Consider the following 14,907-nt stretch of genomic DNA (forward strand, 5'->3'; position numbering starts at 1 on the left):
AATCCACAACGTTTAGCATAATCCAAATCCATCAGATTCAGGGCAGCGCCTGAATCCACAAACGCCATGACAGAATACGATGACAAAGAACATATCAAGGTAATGGACAGAAGGAATTTGGACTGTACAGTACCAATGACGGCAGAGCTATCGAACCGCCTAGTGCGCTTAGGACAATTAGAAATAGCATGAGTGGAATCACCACAGTAGAAACACAGCCTGTTCAGACGTCTGTGTTCTTGCCGTTCAACTTTAGTCATAGTCCTGTCGCACTGCATAGGCTCAGGTTTACTCTCAGACAATACCGCCAGATGGTGCACAGATTTACGCTCGCGCAAGCGACGACCGATCTGAATGGCCAAGGACATAGACTCATTCAAACCAGCAGGCATAGGAAATCCCACCATGACATCCTTAAGAGCTTCAGAGAGACCCTTTCTGAACCAAGCCGCCAGTGCAGATTCATTCCACAGAGTGAGTACTGACCACTTCCTAAATTTCTGACAATATACTTCTACATCATCCTGACCCTGGCATAAAGCCAGCAAATTTTTCTCAGCCTGATCCACTGAATTAGGCTCATCGTAAAGCAATCCAAGCGCCTGGAAAAACGCATCAACATTACTCAATGCAGGGTCTCCTGGCGCAAGAGAAAACGCCCAGTCTTGAGGGTCGCCGCGCAAAAAAGAAATAATAATCAAAACCTGTTGAATAGGATTACCAGAAGAATGAGGTTTCAAGGCCAGAAATAGCTTACAATTATTTTTGAAGCTCAGGAACTTAGTTCTGTCACCAAAAAACAAATCAGGAATAGGAATTCTTGGTTCTAGCATAGATTTCTGATCAATTGTATCTTGAATCTTTTGTACATTTATAACGAGATTATCCATTGAGGAGCACAGAGCCTGAATATCCATGTCCACAGCTGTGTCCTGAAGCACTCTAATGTCTAGGGGAAAAAAAAAAAAAAAACTGAAGACAGAGCTGAGGAAAAAAAAAAATGATGTCAGGACTTCTTTTTTCCCTCTATTGAGAATCATTGGTTTGGCTCCTTGTACTGTTATGCTGTGCTATCAGGCAACACAGTGTGCAGTAATCAGCGCACATACAGTGATATGGCAATAACCCAAAAACAATAGAACAAGCTCTGAGACGTGGAATCTCTGCAGACTGCAATACCTGAACCTATCCTCACACAACTAAAAGCAGCAGTGGATTGCGCCTAACACTACCTATGCAACTCGGCACTGCCTGAGGAGCTGACTAGCCTGAAGATAGAAATACAAGCCTGACTTGCCTCAGAGAAATACCCCAAAGGAATAGGCAGCCCCCCACATATAATGACTGTTAGCAAGATGAAAAGACAAAACGTAGGAATGAAATAGATTCAGCAAAGTGAGGCCTGATATTCTAGACAGAGCGAGGATAGCAAAGAGAACTATGCAGTCTACAAAAAACCCTAAAGCAGAACCACGCAAAGGGGGGCAAAAAGACCCACCGTGCCGAACTAACGGCACGGCGGTGCACCCTTTGCGTCTCAGAGCTTCCAGCAAAAGAGAATAGCACAACTGGACAGAAAAAACGGAAACAAAAACAAAGTAACACTTATCTAGCAGAACAGCAGGCCACAGGAAAGATGCAGTAGCTCAGATCCAACACTGGAACATTGACAAGGAGCAAGGAAGACAGACTCAGGTGGAGTTAAATAGCAAGGCAGCCAACGAGCTCACCAAAACACCTGAGGGAGGAAGCCCAGAGGCTGCAATACCACTTGTGACCACAGGAGTGAATTCAGCCACAGAATTCACAACAGTGCTCCATATGGAAAATATGAGCAGCGGCATCTTACAGTATGCTGCAGTCCATTGTCTCAGTGGTCATGGGGCAAAGGGCGGCTATGTGACCTGGTGTATGACACCTCCAATATATTATCCTATTGGACAGGGCCTTTGACTCATATACCTCCTGGGCTCGTGGATGTCCCATCACCTTTTTGGTGTCCGCCCCCTTTTGGGAACCCAAAACCTCTCGTATGCCTGGTACCCCTCTACTAGGCTCACCAGGTCATCGACATTACTGTGATCTCCCTGGGCAACTCAGGATTACACTGGTTTTGGTAGGGAGTGTATTAACCTGTCCATGACAACCTTGTCCACCACCTGTGCTGGGAGGATTCAGGTTGCAAGTAGTGATGAGCGAGCATTCGGTGCTCGCCCGAGCATCTCAGCGCTCCCAATACTCGGAGCTCGCTGAGTATTAAAGGAGTTGCTCGGCTGGAGCTCGGGTCCCTGTCCTGCACATTTGGTGCTCTTTAGAGAGCAAATGAACATGCAGGGATCATCTGTCACACACTAATGCTGCAGCCATTTTGGTTGAGGCATTACAGTTATTGGCTGGCCGCACCACGTTTTCAGGTCTATTTCAGACCTCGCGCCGCCATGCTCATTTCATGCTCAGTCTGTGTATGCGGCTGTGTACAGGTGTCTTCATGTGTGTGCGGGTGTGTGTGCGGTAACACTACCGCCAGTACTGTCAGTCACAGCGCTGCGGGATCATGCTGGCAGATATCAGCGTGATTCTGCAGCAGACTGTGACCCACATCGATGAAGCAGGCTTGGCCCTATGAGACTACTGCTCCCAGCCGGCTATGTCTTGTGTCACTGATAACAGTGACAGGAGGTGCCACTGATGGGAGGGTAGTATCATCTGCCAGCACCTGTGCTCACTGTAAAAAAAAAAAAAGTTAAATTACATACATATTCATTATTCACATAATACATACATATTTTCATAGAAATAAAAACACATTATACTCACCTCACACCTAATCCCCGATATCCTTGTCTCCTAGAAATAACGTAAAATTATAAACCAACATATACTCCCTATCCCCCATAGTCCAAGGTAATCAAGATTGTCCCACAGCGATCTTACGTGTTGATCAGGCACATCGGGAGATGTGACTGCTCTACCCCACTGGCGATACACCGCAGGGGCGATTAGCTCCTGTCATTGTATCAGCTGATCGGCTTCGATGTTATCACAGCACTGCTGCATGAGAAGCTTTTCACACAGCGGTATTGCTGTAAAGTGAGAGCACCGGAGTGATGAACTCCGGTGAACTGTCATTGCAGCTCCCTGATACGCTGTGGGAGATATTTGCTCCTGTCAGTGTGTCACCGGAGGCTGGGTAGAGCAGTCACATCTCCCAATGTAACTGCTCTACAAGTGAGATCATCGTGGGACAGTTGGTAAATAGACTACAGTGGACCGAGAGTATTATATGCTGCTTTATTATTTTATTTTTGTTGCAGGAGATCAAAAGAGTCTGGGATTAGGTGATGCATTAAGTATGATTAATTAAAATTAATAAAGGACATTTTTTTGGCTGTATCTTTATTGAACATATAACTATAGGATTAGTAATGGATAGGTATCTTATAGACGCCTCTCCATTACTAAACCATGGGTTTGATGTCACCAGACAATACAAATGTGACATCAACCCCACAAATATTACCCCACTTGCCACCGCTACAAGGCAAGTGGGAACAGCAAGGCTAAGTGCCAGAATTGGCGCATCTATATGATGCGCCATTTCTGAGGCGGCTCACAGATGATGTTTTTAGCCTGGGGGGGCAATGTCCATAGCCCCTTCCCAAGCAATTAACATCAGCAAGCTAAGCTGTCTGCTTAGCTTTTGCTGGTTTGATTTGATAGGGGGACCTCATGTCAATGTTTTTCTGGTTTACCTGTAAAATAGCCAGTAAAGGCTAAGCAAACATCTGTGAGCTGATAATAATAGCCTGGGAACCTTCATGGCTATTGGCTCCTTCAAAGAATATTAACATCAGCCCTCAGCCTTTGGCTTTCCCTCCGCTGGTTATGATAATTATGCGGGAGCCAACACATTTTTTTTTTTTATATTTTGAAAACTAAACATATTGTGTTTCATGCAGATTTCCTGTGTATGTATGTACAGTCATGGCCAAAAGTATTGAAACCCCTGCAATTCTGTCAGATAATACTCATTTTCTTCCTGAAAATGATTGCAAACACAAATTATTTGGTATTATTATCTTCATTTACAGTAATTTGTCTTAAATGAAAAAACACAAAAGAGAATGAAGCAAAAACCAAAACATTGATCATTTCACACAAAACTCCAAAAATGGGCCAGACAAAAGTATTGGCACCCTCAGCCTAATACTTGGTTGCACAATCTTTAGCCAAAATAACTGAGACCAACCGCTTCCGGTAACCATCAATGAGTTTCTCTCTCTGCAATAGGGGGTGGCAGAACCTATTGTCTCCCTTCTTGAGCACATAGGCACTTATCTCTCTATACAAGCAGGTCCCCTGATGATTAGCTTGGAGGAAACGCGTCGGGACTGACCACAGGGAGAGTGCAGGGCATGTTGATACAGGGGTAGCTGTGGACTGCCCTTGTAAGGGCAGGAGCTCTGGGGATAGCTTACTGATGACAGGAATGACAGGATATTGTCGTCTCTTCTCATCAAACTCCGGAGTATCAGTGGGGATGCAAAATATGAAAAATATTTTTGAGAACTATAATTCATATTGAATATTTGTCTGTGTTTTCACATGGCCTAGATTCATGTACATGTGCTGCTGTGTTCTTCTTTATCTATATGATGCAGCTTGCACGTGTTCACATTAGGAGTGCTGGTTGGTTTTTTTCTCTATTTGATGTATGGATGCGGCTGCATCCCCACTGATCGTGCACTCCTCCCATTGACCTTGCAGGTGGTGGTATTCTACTCTACCAGCCCATAAATTGTAGGTTTAGCCCGAAGTGACATGGTTTGTCCAGAGCTGTAGGCTGGTGGCCCAAAAGTGGCATGTATGGTAGTGTAGGACCCATCAGAGGGAGATCACCTTGCCGTGGTTGATGGGCACACATGAATTGGCCAATTTATGTGCTAAGAATCTTCATTTTATCTATAACTGTAAGTTTTAGGAAAAAAAAAATTTTGAAATTTTTTTTATGAAAAATATTTTTGAGAAGTATAATTCATATTGAATATTTGTGTTTTCACATGGCCTAGATTTATGTACATGTGCTGCTGTGTTCTTCTTTATCTACATATATATATAAATATATATATATAAAACTATATATACTAGCTACTAACTACTTTTAAGAACCTAGAATATAAGACATGATTTCCGTTGTTTCACACTTTTTTGTTAAGTATATAATTCCACATGTGTTAATTCATAGTTTTGATGCCTTCAGTGTGAATGTACAATTTTCATAGCCATGAAAATACAGAAAAATCTTTACATGAGAAGGTGTGTCCAATCTTTTGGTCTGTACTGTACTTATATATATTAGTCACTTATATTTGTTTTGTGTGTGTAAGCATTATATTTGAACATGGTGTGTAATGATATTATGGTCTTCAATCGAAAATGAAAAAAAAAAAGAGGTCGAGCAAGAAAATGGCATCAAAATTTTGGAAACAAATAATATATCTATTTAGCTTTCAAATTTGGTGTGAGTTGAGTATAATGTTTTTTTATTTCTATGTGAATGTGTATGTATTATGTGAATAATGAATGTGTGTGTTAATTTACTTTTTTTTATCAGTGAGCACAGCTGCCGGCAGTGACAGCAGACATAGCCGGATGGGAGCAGTAGTCTCATCGGGCCAAGCCTGCGGGTCACAGTCAGCTGCTGAATCACGCTAACATCTGCCAGCATGATCCTGCAACGCTGTGACTGACAATACCAGTGGTAGCATTGCCGCATGCACAGACACGTGCAGACACCCACACACACACCCAGACACCCACATACAGACACTCGCAGACAACCGCATACAGACACACATATTCTAAGCTAAATTTGAAGATGCAACATTGTTCATAGCAGTGACCTGGGAGTCAGAAATTCTTCCAGGGGTCTTCCCCATGCTGTTCCCATGTCATTTGAGCACTTGTCCCATCAATTTCTACAGTTTTTAGACCCTTAAAAGACTTCTTGGGGGGAGGGGGTCGTGGCAAAAATGCTTGAATTTCCCATAGACTTCCATTGGGTTCGGGTTGAGCACCCAAGCATTCCAATTTGCTCGACCAGAGCAACGAGCGCCCAAGCATTTTTGTGCTTTCTCATCACTAGTTGCAACCATTTTTGGACCAGGTGTAGAAGGTCAAACATTTGGGCCCGGGGAGGTTTGTCACTGTGATAAGTCCACTCGTGTACCCGTTGCGCCCTGACAGAGTGTTAGCGATCGAGTTACCACCTCAGCACAAGGGGAATCTTGTGCCATCTCCCATTGTCCCATTCTTCTCCAGTGGAGCCTGCTCAGCGGAGACATCGGTCCCATCGTCTTGCTCGGACTCACTCTGTGCAAAGGGTTACTGCTGCTTTTCCAGCTACTGCCATTGTAGCCACTACTGGTCAGCGGCGAGCTGACGTCTTTGGGACTAAGTCTTACATTTCCCCTTCTGAGCATGCCCAGGGTAAGATCTGTGATTGGAGATCAAGGGTCACATGCTCAGGTACTGCAGCAACTCCCATTGGTCCTCTAGGAAGGTCCTGAAGTTGTTCAAGTTCTGTGGCAGCCTTCCATTGGTCCTTCTGGGAAGATCCTGTAGTTGCTGCAGCTATAAAAGGTTTGCATGACCGCACGGCCATTCACTAGTATTAATCCTTGTTATGTACTTTGCGCCAGTGTGGTCATGTATGCCTGTGGTCAGGGTTGGCTGTAAAAGCCATAAGAATACCGGCACCTCCGGTCAGGAGTTTGGTTGCATGTATTCAGGGCCCGGCTGAAATAATCCACTCGAATACTGACTCCTCCGGTGAGGAATTGGTTGTGGGCTTTCCTGATTGCATGCCCACTGACTGCTATCTGCTCAGCAGTTATCTGTGTGCTCCTGTGAGCTTAACAGGACACAGTCCTTTTCTATATCAGCGACTCTGTGAGGTAACAGAGTTCGGGTATACTGCCATATGGTACCATTTACTAGCAGCATGTTCCTCCTGCATAGTGGACCCCGGGCTGCGAACACACCAATAACTTCATCTATTTACTCGGTGCGTTAAGCTAGCCTTAACAGAATACTAGCACCAGGGTCTGGCTAGTAAAAGGCAGACAATCAGTGTCTACAGCGGTACATCCAGCAGCTAGAGGGTAGGTTGATGGCTCTAGAACTCACAACCTCAGCTGTGGATGTTGCCGCAGTCGCTGTTTAGGCTGCTAGTGTGGCTGCAGACAGTTTGTCCTCTGCCACTCCTGCTCCGACTTTATCCCATCTCCCGCTTCCAGACAAGTTTGCTGGTGACAGTAAGCAATGTAGGGAATTCGTGAGTCAGTTCTCCATACATCTAGAGCTTCCGGCTGCATGCTTTCCTATGGAACGGGCGAAAGTGGAGTGGGCAACGCCGCTGTGGGAGCGCAATGATTGTGTGGCGCAGAGTGCTCCTCTCTTCCTGGACTCTCTGAAACAGGTCTTTCTAGGACCTCATGTCACCCACGATACGGCGTCCAACTGTTGGCAATAACACAGGGTTCGTCCATGGTCAGCCAGTTTGCCATCCAGTTCCGGACTCTGGTCTCAGAGCTGGAGTGGCCGGATAAAATCCTTATTCCAGTGTTCTGGAAAGGACTGGCAGACCATGTGAAGGATGCCTTGGCCACCAGGGAGATTCCCGCCACACTGGAGGAGCTCATTACAATATCTACCTGCATCAACCTCCGTTTTAACGAGCGGAGGTTAGAGCGGACCCAGTGTAGGCAGAGGTTCCGGCTTGCTCCCACCTTCACCAGACCTCTAGAATCTTCCTTTCAGGCATCCGACTCCCATGAGGCCATGGAGGTTTCTCGAGCGGGACCTAAGTCCTGGGCCGCTCGAGTACCCGTGGTTTGTAATATTTGCCAACAGTTAGGACATTATGCTAATAAATGTCCACAGCGGTCGGGAAAATGATCGCGTCTAGCCCCAGAGTCCTGGTTGCTGCAGTAATGTCGCTCTTCCACCAGGGGGAGTGATGTTACGTCTGATGCCACCGAAGGAGTCCACCCTGCCAGGTATCACAAGACCCACAGCACACTTCACACTCCAGGCCACCAGGGGGAGCTAAGGGTTCTATCTACTAGGCCACTCCTCACAAATGGGTAAAACTGGTGGGTTGGTTAGAAAGTGAGGGAGAAAGCTGGGAGAAGCTGGGGAAGGAGAAGGAGTGAGAGGGAAGGAGCTGCCTGGGCTCGGCCCAGGAGACACCTGTCAAGCACACAGAGGAGAAGGAAAGGACAGAGGAGGCTCAGCAAGATAGAAAGACACGGAGCTGCGCCTGCACTACATTGCGGCAGTATCCCTACAAAGGACACGAAGCGAAGTGTGTTCGTAGGGTGTGAGACACGAAGTCACGGCAAAGGAGTATAGAAAACCAGAAGGAGTTCTGTCCTGTGAGAGGCTGCCTCTTTCTGGAGCGCGGACCGGTAGCCGGAGCACCGAGGGAGTAACAGACTCTATGCTTTACTTTAGAGACCGGCAGGGCAGTCAATTCCAAGTTAGCATACCAAGTAAACAATGAAGGACAGCATCCAATCCAGGTGAAATGTTCAAAAACGGATTTCTTTATTTGCCAAAGTGCAACGTTTCAACACACAAGAGTCTTTTTCAAGCATGAGTATTTATGACTGCTTTGAGATTTAGTTTTCATCGTGGCAGCTGAATGATTTACAGCTACTTGCCTGCTTGATTACATGTGGGGATTCCCTAGCAACCAATCAACCCCCACATGTACTCAGCCTGGCTAGTAGCTGTAAATCATTCAGCTGCGGTGATGAAAACTAAGTCTCAGAGCACTCATAAATACTCGGAGGTCACCCGAGCGTGCTTGGGAAAACCCGAACAACGGGTACACTCGCTCATCACTATTCACACTATGCATCTCAAAAATTATAATAGAAAGCAATAAAAAATGTCATTTAGTTCCAATAAAAATGTCAACTTGCTCTGCAAAAAAACAAGCCATCACATGACTCCATTGGCCAAAATATGGAAAAATTATAGCCCTTAAAAACTATTTTTGCAATATAAAGCATCTTTTAGTGTGTGACAGCAGCCAAACATAAAAACAGGATATAAATCTGGTATCGCTGTCATCACACCGATCAGAAGAATAAAGTCATCTAATCAGTATTAGAGATGAGTGAACGTGTTCTGAAAATGTTTGCCAGTCTCAAATTTGGCATGAACGTAGCACATTCAGATTCATGTTCGCTTTCACAAGCATTTTTACTCAAAGTCTGTAAAAGTCGGTCACAGATCAGTAAATTTACACTAATGCTTTTGTATGACTTTGGCTAGGGTTGTGGTGCTGTATGATGAGCGGGGAGGACGTGATTGAATGGAGGGGGTGTGGAGGGGTTAAAGAAGCATCTGAAGAGATTACAGGAGTGACGCTTTTTTTCTCAACTTTGTGTGTTGATTTTGTCAACCAATCAGGGTTCAGAAACTATCCACAATGTCATGACACAAGGTATTCTGTGATTGGATGTCGAAGTGACAAGTCTCTGGCCATATAAAAAGCTGAAATCTTGTTATGCTGGCGCCATTTTTTCAGTGTCACAGTGCAGAAAGGTCTGTCCTGCTCTAGTGCTGCTGAAAGTGAACTTGTCAGTGAAATAGATAGGATCATGTCCTTTGTGAAATCGATCTTCCAGCATCGAAGTAGATTGTGCAAATACTATGTGGCAGTCTCCGGAAAGCCCCATTTGCTACTTCAAATCCTATTATAAGAGCTTGAACTCCACCATCTCCAATCTGTTGGCCATGGAAATGCTGCCTTATCACCTGATAGATACAGATGGTTTCCAAAAGTTGATGGCCATCGCAGTCCCCCAGTACCAGGTGCCCAGTCGCATTACTTCTCAATGAAAGCTGTGCCTGTGGTGTTAGGGCTAGCGGAACGCACCAAATAATAAGACAGATAGAGTATGGTGCGTTCGCAGCCCGGGGTCCACCGTGCAGAGATGGAACCTGCTGCCAAGTAATGACGGACTATATGGCGGTACTCATAAGTATACACACGTGGGTTAAACTTCACCCAGCGTGAAGGAAGCGATCCTGTTGCGTCACAGGACCGCGGTACCGCACATAGAGCGCGAGCAAGTAGTCAGCGAACTCAACCCCAACTAGGATTGAAGTCCGATTAGACCCTTGCTGGCACAACACCGCAACTGGGTGTGTAAGGAGACTAAATAACAATGTTAAGGCACAAGAGTGCATGCGGTGCCGCACTGACGAACGCCACTAACCACCCAGGCTTGGGTAAGGAAAGCACAGAGGAAGTGCACGGCGCCGTACTGGCGGACACAGCAACTGGACGCTGTAATGTGTGATTCGTGCTGTAGGATAAGTCGGGCGCTAGATAGCAACCATACACCTTCCGCGAACAGACATTCAATAGGGTAGGGGTATCCAAGGACGACTTGCACTCACAACATACACACATTAACAATTGTACACTAGCGCATGGCCGTACGGTCATGCGCAGTTTATATAGTTGCAGCACAAAAAGTGGCCACAGAAACTTTGCCCTTCCAAGACCTGTCAAGAGGACCAATGGAATGTGCTGCAGAGCCTGAGCACATGACCCTCGATCTCCAACGGGAGATCTTGCCCTGGGCATGCTCAGTGTGTGCAGACAAGGACTTAGTCCCAGAGAAGTCCGCTCACTGCTGACCAGCACTGGCTTTAATGGCAGAAGCTGAAGAAGCAGCAGTAACTCTCTGTACAGAGTGAGACTTAGCAAGACGCTGGGACCGACGTCCCTGCTGAGCAGACTCCACTGCGGCTGGATAAGAATCGGAGACCGCAGCGGAGATGGCTCGAGATTCCCCCTGTGCAGAAGCGGGAACTCGAGACCTAACATTACCCCCCCTCCTAGGGCCCCCCCCCTCCTTGGGCCTCGCTATGCTCGAAGGCAGCAATGAGCTGTGTGGCCCGAATGTTTTCAGCAGGCTCCCATGACCTGTCCTCTGGGCCATAACCCTTCCAATCCACCAGATAGAACTTTTTGCCGCGTACCACCTTGCACCCCAAAATAGCGTTCACCTCGTAATCGTCCGTAGACGAACCTGATGTCCTGGCAGATGACTCGGAAAACTGGGACATTTATACGGGTTTCAAGAGGGACACATGAAAGGTGTCGGTGATACCCAAGCGTGGAGGAAGAGCCAAACGGTAGACCACAGGATTAACCTGTTCGAGAACCTTGAAGGGACCCAAGTAGCGAGGAGCAAACTTAGTGGACTCAACTCGCAGCCTGATGTTACGGGCGGAGAGCCACACCAAGTCGCCAGGAGCAAAGGTCGGAGCGGGGCGCCGATGAACATCGGCGGAGGACCTCATTCTCTCCTTGGAGGCCCGAATGGCATCCTGCGTGCGGTCCCAAATGTCCCGTGCCTCCACAGCCCAGTCTGCCACCCTGGAGTCAGCAGAAGACACAGGCATGGGCACAGAACACGCGGATGCTGGCCGTAATTTAGGAGGAATGGAGTCTGACCGGTGGAGTCGGCTATGGCATTGTTAAGTGCAAACTCTGCCCACGGTAGCAAGGATGCCCAGTCATCCTGCCTGGCAGAAACAAAATGTCGTAAATATGTGACCAAGGTCTGGTTGGCCCTCTCTACCAACCCATTCGTCTCGGGATGATATGCCGAAGAGAGATTCAACTCAATACTGAGTAGACGACAAAGCTCTCTCCAGAATCGAGACGCAAACTGGGGACCCCGGTCACTAACAATCTTGTCTGGCATACCGTGTAGGCGAAAAATATGCTTGACGAACAAGACAGCCAACGCCCGTGCAGAAGGTAGCCGTGGAAGAGGCACCAAGTGCACCATTTTGGAAAAATGGTCGGTGATCACCCAGATAATGGTGCAGTTACGAGACTTGGGTAAGCCCACCACAAAGTCCATCCCGACCATCTCCCAGGGCCTGTCCGCCACCGGCAGAGGATAAAGCAAACCAGCTGGCCGTTGCCGAGGAGTCTTGTTCTTGGCACAAGAGACACACGCCCGAACATACTCTGCGACATCACGAGCCATATGCGGCCACCAGTACGTCCTCGCCAGTAATTCAGATGTCCTTTTGGTACCAAAATGTCCACCCACCCTGGACGAGTGTGCCCAAGAGAGAACCTCCAGTCGCAAATTGGATGGAACAAAAGTCTTGCCCGGGGGCACAGACTCTAGCGAAACCGGGGCCACAGTTCTCAAGCTCTCGGTGGGGACAATAAGCCGAGGCTCCTCCTCCTCCGCAGATGACACAACGGAGCGAGAGAGAGCGTCGGCCCGAATGTTCTTCTTCCCAGAAAGAAAATGGAGGGTGAAATGAAACCGGGAGAAGAATAAGGACCATCTGGCCTGGCGAGAATTCAACCGCTGGGCTGTCTGCAGGTACACCAAATTTTTATGGTCTGTGAAGACTTGGAAGAGAAAACGTGCTCCCTCCAAGAGATGTCTCCACTCCGAGAAAGCCAACTTCATGGCTAGCAACTCCCTGTCCCCGATGGAATAATTCCTCTCTGCTGGAGAGAAGGTCTTGGAGAAAAAGAAGCAAGGATGCTTCCGACCTTGAGCATCCTTTTGGAAGAGGACTGCTCCAGCACCAACAGAAGAGGCATCCACCTCCATGATAAATGGCTTATCAACATCGGGGCGATGTAGGATGGGAGCGCTAGCGAAGTGTGACTTTATAGAGTTAAAGGCCTTGGAGACCTCCTCAGACCACAATTTGGGATTCGCCCCCTTCTTGGTGAAAGCAACCAAGGGAGCTACCAAAGTTGAGAAGTGCGGAATGAACTGGCGATAATAATTAATGAACCCCATAAAGCGCTGCACCGCTTTAAGAGAATGGGGTTCCTGCCAGTCCATCACAGCCTGTAGTTTGGCATGATCCATAGCCAATCCCTGGGCAGAGATGATGTAGCCTAAGAAAGGTAAGGACTCCTGCTCAAACATACACTTCTCCAACTTGGCATAGAGGGAGTTTGCCCGTAGGAGGTCGAAGACTTTGCAAACATCTCTCCGGTGGGAGTCAATATCTGGAGAGTAGATGAGAATATCATCCAGATAGACTACGACCGAGGTGGAAAGCATATCCCGGAAGATATCGTTCACAAAGTCTTGGAAAACGGCTGGGGCATTACAGAGCCCGAAGGGCATCACCAGATATTCATAGTGCCCATCCCTGGTGTTAAAAGCTGTCTTCCATTCGTCCCCCTCACGGATGCGAATCAGGTTGTAAGCACCCCGCAGATCTAGTTTAGTAAATACCCTTGCTCCCCGAAGCCTATCGAAGAGCTCAGATATCAAGGGCAAAGGATACTTGTTCTTAACGGTGATGGCGTTAAGACCCCTGTAGTCTATGCATGGACGCAATTCCCCATTCTTCTTCTGCACGAAGAAGAACCCTGCCCCAGCAGGTGACACTGACTTCCTAATGAATCCTCTTGCCAGATTTTCCTGGATGTACTGTGACATTGCCTCCGTCTCCGGGAGAGATAGCAGATAGACTCGACCCCGGGGAGGCTCAGCACCAGGCAAGAGATCAATAGGACAGTCATAGGGGCGATGGGGCGGAAGGATCTCCGCCGCCTTTTTGGAGAACACGTCTGGGGAGAGAGGAAAGATCTGCGGGTACCTCTGTAGTAGCAACCTGAATGCACTCCCTCTGACACCTACCCCCACAAGATTCGCCCCATCCCAGGATTCTGCCAGAGGACCACTCGATATGAGGAGAGTGGTACCGTAGCCAAGGTATTCCCAACAGGACCTCATCAATTCCCTCAGGAATGACGAGCAGAGATATAATCTCCTGATGAGATGGAGACATGGACAGAGTAAAAGGGATGGTCTGGTGTGTTATCTGTGAGGGCAGTGCCGACCCATTCACCACTCGTACCGTTACTGGTTGAGCTAGCATAACCAGGGGTATTGCGTGACGTTGGGCGAAGGCAGAAGACATAAATTGCCCTCCGCCCCAGAATCCACGCAGAGCTCTACCGAGTGGGAGAATGAGCCTATAGTAATTGTCCCCTTAAAGGACAATTTAGAGGCAAACGTCGCCGTGTCTAGTGTACCTCCACCTACTACCACTAGACGCTGACGTTTCCTCGACCGCTGAGGACATCTGGTGGCTAGATGTCCTGACTGCTGGCAAACATGACAGACCTTGAGTGCACAAGCGGTCCGGGGCTTAGATCCCGCTTGTGACACTTCCCTGGCCCCATGTGACTCAGGAACCAGGACCGGAGATTCCAGAGGTTTGGCGAAGGTAGGAGCCAGCCGAAACCTCTGCCTACACTGGGCTCGCTCTAACCTCCGCTCGTTAAAACGGAGGTCAATTCGAGTGGAGACAGTTATTAACTCCTCCAGTGTGGCAGGAATCTCCCTAGTGGCCAGAGCGTCCTTAACGTGGTCAGCCAAGCCCCTCCAAAATATGGGGATAAGAGCTTTATCCGACCAATCCAGCTCAGAAGCTAAAGTGCGGAATTGGACGGCAAAATGACTGACCAAGGACTCACCCTGAGTCAATGCCAGCAGTTGGAGCGCAGTATCATGGGTGACTTGAGGTCCTAAAAAGACCTGTTTCAGAGTGCTTAGAAACAGCGGAGCACTCTGCACCACATGATCGCCACGCTCCCACAGCGGCGTAGCCCATTCCAACGCCCTGTCCGACAAGAGAGACACTATAAATCCCACCTTAGCCCGCTCTGTGGGAAAACGTGCAGCCAGGAGCTCGAGGTGAATAGAGCACTGACTCACAAATCCCCTACAAAATTTGCTATCACCAGAAAATTTTTCTGGCAGCGGGAGGCGAGAAAATGTCGGAGCAGGGGTGGCAATGGACAGGGTTGCTGCA

This window comes from Ranitomeya imitator, chromosome 4, assembly GCF_032444005.1.
Source record: "Ranitomeya imitator isolate aRanImi1 chromosome 4, aRanImi1.pri, whole genome shotgun sequence".
Taxonomy (NCBI): Eukaryota; Metazoa; Chordata; class Amphibia; order Anura; family Dendrobatidae; genus Ranitomeya; species Ranitomeya imitator.